The 12,009-nt window shown below is 34.9% G+C and overlaps 2 protein-coding genes across 3 annotated transcripts in view; one reads left to right on the forward strand and one right to left on the reverse strand.

Moving 5' to 3' along the window:
- LOC131683780 (fibroblast growth factor receptor 2-like) overlaps window positions 1-12,009 on the reverse strand; it is a 164,929-nt gene that overhangs the window by 149,191 nt on the left and 3,729 nt on the right. The gene's annotated exons all lie outside the window — the stretch shown is intronic.
- The window catches only part of LOC131683775 (acetylcholinesterase), a 403,722-nt gene that overhangs the window by 147,480 nt on the left and 244,233 nt on the right, over window positions 1-12,009 (forward strand). The window lies entirely within an intron of this gene.

Raw genomic sequence — 12,009 nt, forward strand, 5'->3', positions numbered from 1 at the left:
ATTGAGAATAAGAAAAGGAAAGAAAATTGCACATCTGGGTCGAAATCCCGAACTGGTCAATCTCAACGGCCTTTTTTCAACATCGAAGATCGAACCTTCTGGGCAGCGTCCTGAGTCGTCCTTCTAGTAATTATTGGATTGGACGGAGTTGTGGGCAGTTGGGTGTATTGTTATTCTGATATTCCGATTGCATTGTTATGGCGCCACTGTAGCGCCTCACAGCTCTTATAGCAGCTTGCCAAATCTGGGTAAAACTTCACTGGACCTTTTTGAGACTTAATAAAAGATTGTACACTTTTTTCAGACACTTTTGCTGACATACTTCTAGTCCATCGTTTATTGGTTTGAAAAGCTTGTTTTTAATTCCGCAGCTGCAAATTTTTTGCCAGATCAACAGTTTTCGGGTGAATTTATGGGCGAAAACAAACTTAAATTTGCTGACATCCTGCTCTGTGGACTTTATCCCGTGTCGTGGCTAGATGAAACTTTTGTCCGGGAATCTGCAGAAATGATAATTTTCAACTGGTTCGCAATATATTGACCACGTCAAGTTCTCGGAAACGTTGCATAATAAATTCGATCGGCAGCCAACATCAACCAACTAACGAAATTAGTCTTCTTCGCAATGACCGTCATCAACCTGGTTTAACCCGGATTTCTGTTGAGTTTCAAATCAATTTATTTTATTTAGTACTTATTAAATTTCAGATGAATAAATTGTACTTGATAAGATTTGCAATTTTTTTCGACCAATTTGACATAGGAGAAAACGGGGTAAAACAATCCTCCTTAAGCAATCTAATGTACAACTCAAATTGGGTGCAATATTTCTCACCCTGTTGTAGTACATATTGCGAGTTATTAGTACAACCACTACTACAAATTACACGGTGCTACAGTGATTTTGAACTTTTCAAGTGAGGAAATCTTTCGATCCTGCTATACCTCATATTTTTCAACGAAATATAGGACTAGAGCACATCAACTTTGGGTAGAAGCAACCCGTAAATGATAAAAATTTTGTACGATTAATGAGTTTGCAAAGGAAAGGCCGATATTACAGCCATATAGCCCTAGTTTTTCACTAAAACTCACCCATACAAAACTATTTTCAATCAGGGCACGCCCAAGAGCAATAACGTTTTTAAAGTTACTATTTTTCAAAGTCAAATATGATAATCTATTACAAATCAACAAGGTCTATCGTATTTCCATTCTCTCCCAAAGCACTACCAGTAAAAACAAGCCGAACTGAATAGACCAGAGTTTGAAGTATTTTAAAATGTGGACCTATTGCTTCGTATTTATTTTAATGGTCCGTTTTACCCCACTTTCCGTAGGAAGGTAGTATTTGAGCAAAGTTCATCCTATATTTGCATAATAAAATGCTTAAAATTTATTTAATATCGGAGAACATGAATGCGACCAAGGAGCTTTTATTCTCAGGTGATACGATTATCAAAAATCTCCGATCAGCCATGCTGGTTTTAAGAACAACAATTTTTACTAGTTACAAGATACATACGCTATCCTTCTAAATTTTGGTATTATTTCGATAAGTTTTGCAACATTGAATATTGCAAAACCCCCCGAAAAAATAGCTTTACCTAGGTGTATCTCGAAATTATGGTTAGCTAAATATTCAGTAAAGAGGTACGGAAGGTGAGAATTTTAGTTTGGAATTATGTCACTACATAGGGCTAGTGAACATGTGAAGTTATGCACTTAAACTAGTTTCATCTCGTTTTTCTAACGCCCTAGAAGGTTTGTGTTTTCAGAAAAATCATTCAAAATAACATGATCGTCCGCATCAAGATTAAAAGAAAGAAAGGTGGGAACAATTGGCACTTTTGAGTGTATTAGTTTTATACTTGTTAAATTAAGCATGGCGTCCGGGCCCCTGGAAGTAAACATAAACATCTGGACAAACATCCTGATTCTTTGGTGTACGATGAAAAGAGAGAAGATGCTGAGCTTCACCTCGGATCTTCCGATTCGAACGCTTAAAGACACTTTTTATATCAAAACTACCGATAAAAAATAATTATGAACAAACCGAAACAAAACTTATGTCAACAGAAAAGCCCACTAAGTAATTTTTTATGCTTTTCTTCTTCATATCCTCCTGTTTCATCGGCTCCATCGAAGAAAAATGACAACCGCACTCATACATAGAAAAAAATGTGCCCACCTGTACCCGTCTTGCATCCGTATGACATTCATTTTAACTCGGAACTCTGCCACCACGTGGGCTAGTGTAATATATAAACAATGCAATATTGGATGTTCTATCTGATTTCTTAGAAAATTCACGACCTCAACGAAGTTATGTAGAAGACCGTCTTTGAAATTCTCTCACTGCGTGGCACTAATGTACATACATACGAAATAACGAATATTGAACTTGGACTATCAAGTGCTCATGACTGCCTACACACCAAAAAAATCTGAATTTTATCGTTGACGTAATTGCAAACATGACAGAATTCAACAAACCGTAATTTACGAAATGAAGGAACATTACCGTGTTCCATTCAATTTTACATGAAACATATACTTTACATGCGCAATGACATAAAATTACACTTCCTACCATTCAGAACAAACGCTGTATGTGGAGTAAAATTACATGATTTACGAAATTAAACGTCAGGTAAAATTAAAATCAAACGTAAAACTAAGTCATTTTTGATGCTCGTATATGTCAGGGTCAGGAGACGTAAATTTACACTATTTTTTCTAGGTGTGTAGAGTGTCAGCGTCTTCAGCAAAGTCGATTATAAAACTAAGGTCGCTATTAATTTTTTTTGTTTTATTTCGTGATCAAGACCATCTTGAAGGTTTGTGTCTTCAACAAAGTTGTTTAGAAGGTGAATACCATTTGGATGCTGGTTTGTTTGGTTCAAAACTCAGTCATTACATGACACTAGTAGAGAGCTCAAGGTAATCATTTTCAATTTGTTTAATTTCGACTGTCTAACGATCTATAAAGGTCGCGTTTTCAGAAAAGTGTTTCAAGTTCTTGGTCATATGGTTTGAATAGCTTGAAAATGTAGTGAAATAAATCTGATAAAAGTTTTATTTCTCAATTTGCTTGTAATATCTAAATCTGAATTGACAAAAACTTGTTACTATATCAGAAATGATCATCGCTTTGCTCAGCCTTGACATGAATATGATTGATAAGCTCGCAAGAATATCTCTATTTATATTGCTACAGCATTGTTTTAAATGCTGCCAAAAATGATAATGGTTGATTGGTCGTATTTTTCTCACTTCACGCTCCAATACATCCGAAAGAAGCTGGCTGGGATTTAGATCGGGTGATTCAGCTAGTCAAATCATATCGACCACCATCCCGTGCTACTCGAGGTCGTTTACATAGCTTCTGATAGAAGTGATTTTTGGAAATTTGAAAAGCAATTTTTGTATACAGCGAGCTCAAAAGTTTATTATTTCGCATTGCCCCGCGATGGCAAAATTCCAAATTAAACTAATCACTATCCGCACGGTTTGTTATATATTTATTTGTGACAATCAAATTTCTAGATCGGAAAAAAAACATTATAACACATATACACTAGCACCACGTTGTTACAGCGAACCAAACTAAAATGCTTATCAACCGTACAACCATTTCTTTTTGAACAACTTTGCTGAAGACACGAACTATGTATGCCGATAGAGGAAAGGGGCAATACAAGATAGAATGCTAAACTTTACATGCTCCAAACCATTCACCTACCGGGTCTTCTTGGTATTTCAAACCTAATTTGCTATCAAACAGAGATCTAGAAAAAAAACTCGGTGGTGGTCTGAAATTTCGATTTTGAAATAAACATTGAACAGTACGTGATACGTAATAACCTTATTTAATGAAAATCAGTATTGGCGGTCAAAGATGGTCTGGAATGATTTTGTGTTTGGAACGCATTTAAAATTGTAACTAATTTACAATTCCTCAACAAGTAAAAAATCCGAGAGGAGGACGGACCCTCCACTGAATCCGCCCCTGGTCAAAGACAAAATGTCTTAGAACTTTATGCACCTTGAACAAAAGGGTGCCCACTTTCGAAAAACTGGTTCTTAACAACATTGACAAATTATAATGATCTTTAGTTGCATTTCTACCTATTAGATTAAGGACTACACTTTAAATACACTGAGAATTATTTGCAGGGCCGACGGAAAGCGTGGGTAGTATGGGTAGTACTACGTATTCGAAAATAACGAAAATAACGAAAATAACCCACTCAAAATTTTGAACCATTTCAAAAAAATTAGATGTGCAACGCATGTATCTCGCACTACACACATTTGAAAACATCAATGTACCACAATTCCATTTGCATAAAAAAACGTGATTTAATGTGAATGTAATGTAAGCGTGTGCATTGCGAAAAGGGAAAAAATCCTTACTAATGGATCCCTCACCCTATGATTTCTACCCACTCGGGCGTAAAGTGTTTCGCCGCCCCTGATTATTTGGATCAATACGCATTTTGGATTCAGAAAAATGTCAAAGATCCGTCCCTCGGTTATGAATTCCTGAACAAATTAGAAACCGGGTAATGAATAAAAAAATTTAACAAAGAATAGCAAAGGATCATATATTCTATTTTTTTTACTTTAGTTTTACGAATGGTTCAACAATTCATCCCAGCTTCTTTCGTTTAGTGATAATTATCAAACAATTTTCATTTGATCGATTTTGAAACTACAAAAATTAGAGCGAATAAAGTAAACAACTGCAGCAATCGCAAACACACGGAACAGATGGTGAAGATACGCTAATATAATGCTCAAATTAAAATGAAAAATTTACTTACTTGTTTATTTTAACCATTTCTATTAAAATGAATGAATTTTTGGGTATTACTGTGTAACACAGAACAGAATGCAGCCAATAGAATGACAGAAGTAACAGGATTAACTGATGTTGGAGCTTACCAAACTTTTTAATCTAATTATAAAGCTAATTTGGTTTAACAAGAGGTAGTACGTCATGGTGCTAACCATAATAAGTGCATAGATCATTTTGAAATTTTCTTGGCTTAATACTGATCAATGTAATAATACAACAGGCCATAAGACCATAGTATAAATCGTGGGAGAGATCCCAAGTAAAAATCCAATGTTAATTGGTTCTATTAATGTTTGATGGCAGTTTTATCAGTTTTTCTTACTGAGTAAATCTGGGTTTTCCATTGCTTTTGCCAAGGACACGAAGTTTTATATGATTGGCGGGTTTTATGAGTTCTTCAAGTACATTTGATGAAACTACTATCACACTCTATCTTTCATAAGAGTAATTATACTTATAAGCAGCTGTAGAAGAGACCTATTTTGAAAGCCCAATAGTGGCATTACTAATGCTATTAAAAAGCTTCAGTTGGCTGTTATTGTCCGCCATGATTTTAAAACCATTTCTTATGTCAATATATACGCGAACGGAGGTCTTAGTGGAATGTACGTAATGTTTCAAAGGTTTTCTTCCATTTAATTATACTATGTTTTTATAGTTAGATGCACTTGCACTTCACTATTTAACAGATACCGGTATTTCGATTACAAACACTGAAGAAGATTACAAGTAGTAATCGAAATACCGGTATCTGTTAAATAGTGAAGTGCAAGTGCATCTAACTATAAAAACATAGTGGAATTAAATGAAAGAAAACCTTTGAAACATTACATTTCTTATGTTTCCTTTCGGTATGATAAGCAAAAAGGAAAAATTTAAAATTAAAATGTTCTGTTTAAAACCGTAATTGACTCTCTTCTAATGCATTGTAATGAATATTCTTAATGGGTTTTCGTTCTCACATAATATGAAATGTTTTATGAAAATTACCTTTAGTAAGTCTCGAACTGAGGTACTTTGCCTCGTCCTCAACGGTAAATGCGCTGCGTTTGCTCCCTGGACTATATTGCATATGTTCGATTGAAATGAAATATGCCGAATATAATCTTCAAGAAAAGTTGCATAACAAATAAACCCACTGCATTACAATAGCATTATATTTTTATTTACTATATAATGACACTAAATGCACTTGTAAAGCTTACATGCTTTAAAGATCCTTGAAGCATGTACGCGTTATATCAGCTTTATATACGCATATAGGGCAAGCGATAATGCTATCTGTCGGATGTGCAGTTATGCATTATTGATGCTAATATAGAGCTTTATTGCATTGTTAATGCTGTAATAGAGTTTCAATGCACCATTAGTGCAAATGTATAGCCTATATAGTGCAATGGCTTAATGCTTATGGTTACTTGGGTATGGCATAGTTACTATAGTTTGAAGAAGTCCTTGAACACCTTTATAAGAATATATCGATAAAAAGTAAAAAAAAAAAATAAAAACACCTTGAAAAACACTCTTGGGAACCTGTTTTGTACCAGTTTTTAGAGCAATTTAATATTATGTTCGGTTTTAAGCAACGTGTCTTGACACTTTTTCACCACCCTAATTAAAAAGAAAAGAAAATAACATGGTTCAATAATCTACGATATTAGTAAGTTCCAATGAATTGCTCATTCGTTGAGATATATCAAGAATTCATTATTAGATAGGAAAATGGAACATACATATGACGATGAGTCAACTAACGCTCACTGAATAAATTACAATACTGATTCTTCATTGTATGATTTCATTGCTCGTTAATGCAAACAGGATTTGACAATTCGTCTGGCTTGATAAAATTTGCATTCGCTGGTCTATCAAATACTGTGAGAATCATTATTATCGGTGACGAGAGAAACATACTACAACACTGCTAGCGCACAATCTAGATGAGAGATATATGCGATAAGCATACCACATGATTGCGAACACAAACAGGAAACAGGTGAGCTAATTATCTCATTTTGTTAACTACCTTGAGGGGGTGGGAGAGGTATTTAAAGTTTGTTTATATTATTGGTTTCATCAATGTTCTAGTACTAGTAGATCTAGAGCTACACAGCACTGTCGTAATAAATCTCAATTTCTAGACGCCATTGATAATAGTGTACTAGTATGGAAGCTTCAGTGATGTTTTGGCAAATTACAAAGCTTTTATAAGGTAGACTTAAAAAATTTATTCTTCGAATGCTACTTACAGCTGTTTCCTTAGGAAAAACAAGAAACCAATGAAGACGTTTGTATACAGAATGATTGTATACAATCACCCATGAATTAATTCCTTGGGCAACCAGAAGTGTCAGCTACAAATCAATCCAGATTTGATGGGGTAAGATTATAAACTTTCAGCTAAGTGAGCCAGTTTTTCATAGGGACTAACAGCCGGCAAATCAGTAGTCCAATTCATGATTCGTTGCACAAAACGACGATAGAGTTTTGTGATTTGTATGGTCATACTCGTTCTACTCATAACTGTATTTTAACAGAGTGCACAATAAGGGTGCGATCATTCTTTCTGATCGCTTTGCACAGCGATCGAAAACGTCAAAAACCTAAACTTAATACTTCAAAGACCAAACCAACGAATATATTCACAGAATATCTTTGAGAGAATTGTTTAATGAATATTTCGAACAATCTATTAAAATTTATCATGGCTCACTATGATTGAACTAAAACTTTGTTGTCCTGATGGAATAGAAAGAGAGGTTTTAACCATATTAGGGCATTAGCCTTTTTCTCTGGTTAGAAAAATCTCTAACTCAATGTGCGGGGTTGGGAATCTAACCCAGCTGAACTGCGTACAAGGCAATCGATTTACCAACTACGCTATGCCCGTTCTTCGGGTATTATTCATTACCAATATAATCGATACATTATCAAAGTATTTCGAAAAATCAAAATAAATCGTGATCAAATTTCACTATGACCTAACTACGATAAGTTATATATAAAGTTTCAGATATACAGGCCGGATTCGATTATCCGTAGGGTGCAGAAAAATTTCGCTTCGGATAATCGAATAAAAAAAAATGTTTTTTTTTTCTTCATGAAATATATTTGTTATATGTTGAAAAACAGTATCTAAGGTACATGCATCAACGTTTGACCTACGGTATATGCATTAATGTTACTTATGGACGAATATCGATCACTTTATATTCTATAAAGTGAAAGTAAGACAAGTTATTTAGCCAACTTATTTTATGTTAAGGTTGAATAGAGAAGGGACAAAAAACGAAAACGAAAAAAGCAGTTTTTTCCACACCGTGTGTTAGATTTTCAACATTCTACATAAGCTGATTGATTTTTATGAAGATCTAACAAATGGTGTGGAAAAAACTGCTTTTTTCGTTTTCGATTTTTGCCCATTCTCTATGCAACCTTAAAGTATTGTTTTCGATTAATTTGGATTAATATACTTATGTTTCGGTAAATTCAGACAGAAATAACAACTGAATTTGAAATTACGCACCACTGGTTTGTATACAACAACAAAACTTTGGGAATCCTCTAAGAGAAGCAACATGCTAGATTCCACTGAGAAGCCCAAGAATTTGTTTCAAAATTATTCAACACAAATCCAGTAATGGACGCCTGCTGAACGGTCTGTTGGGCGTCGCCCAACGTTCGTCCAACAAAGAACCAATTTTTAAACATGGATTTCTTAGGAGGATGAATTTCGCACACGTTGCGAATATCAAAAATGCCCAACTTTTTATGCGCACGACACCAAGAAGCGTGCGTTGTACAATCAGCAGCAGTATCATCATCGTCATCATGCGCTCTAGAGATATTGTTTAGCGAGCCAATCAGAAACTAGCTGCATCTTGGTTCTTTGATATTTTAGCTGTAAATATGCTTGTTCAAATGTATTAAATGATTCAGTTTGTTATACATCGTCGCATAGTAAACTTTTTTCTCTGGTTTGCTTGGTGGAAACATCATCCAGGATCTTCATTTGGCCATTGTTCAGCAATCTACCGAGATGCTTAAAGGCTGTTCAGTGCATCTACTTCGTAAAGAATTATTAGCGCTGTTCTTTTCAGAGCGGTGCACAATACTGACCACAGTGAAGATCCTATTTTATTCGTCCCCGTGTTTGTCCGCTTCCGAGCTTTTTGACCCGATTTTGTCAACCACATTTAAGACAACGTCTTCTTCTGAAAGCCTTTGCGTAAGTGTGTTAAGAATTCAAAATGCCTAAAAAGTTTCAATGTATCTAAAAAGTTTCAATCTTTTTCAAACTGCTGCGATAATAGACTGATTCCGAAGAATATTTTAGGGTTTTATTTCATACCTTAGATAGTGCCAAACAATCTGAAACCAACATGTTCAGATTTCGTCAGTCGTAAATACACAACGGGGCTCACAGAATCAGTCATTGTATTCATTCTAAAAATTACAGAGAAAATCGCAGGCATCTACAGGAAAATGTAGTTTGTAGCCAACCGATTAGATGCATAAAATTTTATAGCACACCGAATTGAATTTAAATATTTGTTGATTAAATAAAATTTCTTTATTTTCACAAATTATTGTAATTTTCAAGAGTTTAAAATTTTGTGCCTACAGGAAATGTAGCTGATATCAATTTCTATCGATTTTTGTATTTAAATATTAGGATAGAAAAAAAATTTTTTTGTTAAAAATGCGAAATTTCTGTATTTCTTCGTATTTTTGTGAATATTTTGTAAGAACATAAAATTCTGGTTTTCCAAAAACTGTAGCTAGTATCGATTGTAATCGATTGGTGTACGAAAATATGCACGTCATCGCATCGAATTCAAAATTATATGCTAATTAAGTAAAACTTCTGTATTTCTATGAAGATTTCATAATTTTTTAGAAAATATTTATTCTTTCAGAAACTGTAGTTGGTATCAATTACAATAATAGACGTGTAATGTAGCTTTAGAAAACATAATATGCGGAAAATTGAAACAATTTCTTCGGACTACGGATAATCGAATCATTTTCTACAGATAATCGAGTTACGGATAATCGAGTCTACGGATAATCGAAACTACGGATAATCGAATATGGCCTGTAGCACAATTGGTCCGTATTGCGATTTTCGGTTTTTATGCACCTGACGTGAAAGATACGTAGCCGATATTTTTGGTATATAAAATACAACTACTTTGGCTGCTTCTATAAAACTACGTTAACTAATAAAGATATTAACCTATGTGACTAATACTACATTCACACTACAGAGTTAAAACATGTTATGATAATTAGCAACAAGAAAAATGTCATCAAGATAGTGTTAAAACACGTTTTAATTCGTTGTGTGAACGTAGTATAACTAAACTAAAATCGATAGTGTTGAACTGGGACGTGTTGACATTTTTGTAGAAAATCAATCAAGAATCGCTTCCTACTACTTTTTCGCTCAAACGTGCAAAAAATCGGAAGTAATCACGAATAAATGAATGTAATGCTTACCATTGCATGTGATACAAGTAATTTCCAAATTTCGCAAAAAATTGAGAATATATTTTTGCCAGTTCCACACAAAAGCTCGAAAAACCACGAAAAAGTAATCATACTCTATTCAAAGTGTAGTGTTCTAAGTGTCATAGATCTAACTATTTTCTTTATTGTGCCTAATCTAGTCTGATCGTACATGTCGGTTTGCGATTATTGTTGTAATTTTAAACGGATTCGATTTTAAATCATTCATAATGCAATGAAGTTAATTCAAATAAATTATCGAATGATACGCAAAAATTCACGATAATCTTTGTGTGCCCAATTTCTAATAATTACGTCATTCTCTATAAATATGGTGTAAATAAGAATTCGTGGGCAAGTTGCAGTCGAGATGCACTGCCCATGATCGCTAATCCGTCTCATAAAGATAGGAAATCACATAGAAAATGGGACAAGTATGCGATCATTGACGGTGAACTACTGTTTAGTAGATAACGAAGGAATGAAGAACCACGTAGGTAATCTTATCAAAATTTAACGCCAGACTTGATGACTAACAAACTTCACACGCGTTCGCTGAGGTACGATTGTTCAAATGTTGTTGACGTAATGGTGTTATTTATCATGGCTTTCTGTAAATTCCCGCAATTGATACAATGATTCAAATAGTACTAGTGGCGATAAAAAAGTTGGTGGTCAGAGTAGGTTCGAAATCGATTTTTGAATAACTGTAAGATTATTTCTTCACTGAATAAGGCATGAAATGTTTGATATTTGCACATTGAGATGGGGAACTGATCCCTACATATAGAGTTTAACAATAGGTAACGTCCTTTTCCCACCCATTCGATTGGGCGTTGGCAGTTTGGCATTGTCAAAATATGTAACTACAAATTTCGGTAAATACATTGAATTTCAAAATTAACAAATGTAGCCTGTACTTGATTTTATCTGCTCTTATTCGATTAGCTTAAAAACGGAATTTCACTTAGTTTACCTATACGAATTATTGATGCTGGCTACAATCAACTGGGGATATTTTGATAGCTCTCGTAGATAGAAACTTATGAGCAAATTGTATGGTCATTTGGTGATGTCATGGCGGCTCGAATGGAAGGTACTTCTTACTTATTATTTTCCATAGTCAGCAACTGCAAAGCAGCTCAGCGGATACAGATCAATGTTGGAGGGCACATTATCGCCTCGAAGGGTGCACTGAAGCGATTGGGAGTAATAATCGACGACCGGTTAAGCTTCAACAACCACATTGACTACGCCCGCGAAAGGTAACGAACGCAATAGCGAGGATCATGCCAAACGTGGGCGGTCTAGAAGCAGAACGGGACGTCCCTAAGCAACACTAGCAACATATAATGGCCGCGGTATGTTGCATAACCATAAACTTTTGCTGGTGTGGTTTTTTGGTTGCTAAATCAGTTGAGTAATCGTTGATATACGCTTATTTTCAACGAAGTATGTTGTAGAAACTGCTAGTTAACAAACATTTTGCTCGCGTCTGTTTGGTAATGTGTCGTCATCGATACTCCGATACGAGGCTCCAGCCTGGGGTGCAGCGCTAAAGACCAAATGCAACCGCAAAAAGTTGAACAGGACATTCCGGTTGATGTCCGTAAAAATTGCGAGAGCGTACAGAA

Source organism: Topomyia yanbarensis, chromosome 2 (genome assembly GCF_030247195.1).
Source record: "Topomyia yanbarensis strain Yona2022 chromosome 2, ASM3024719v1, whole genome shotgun sequence".
Taxonomy (NCBI): domain Eukaryota; kingdom Metazoa; phylum Arthropoda; class Insecta; order Diptera; family Culicidae; genus Topomyia; species Topomyia yanbarensis.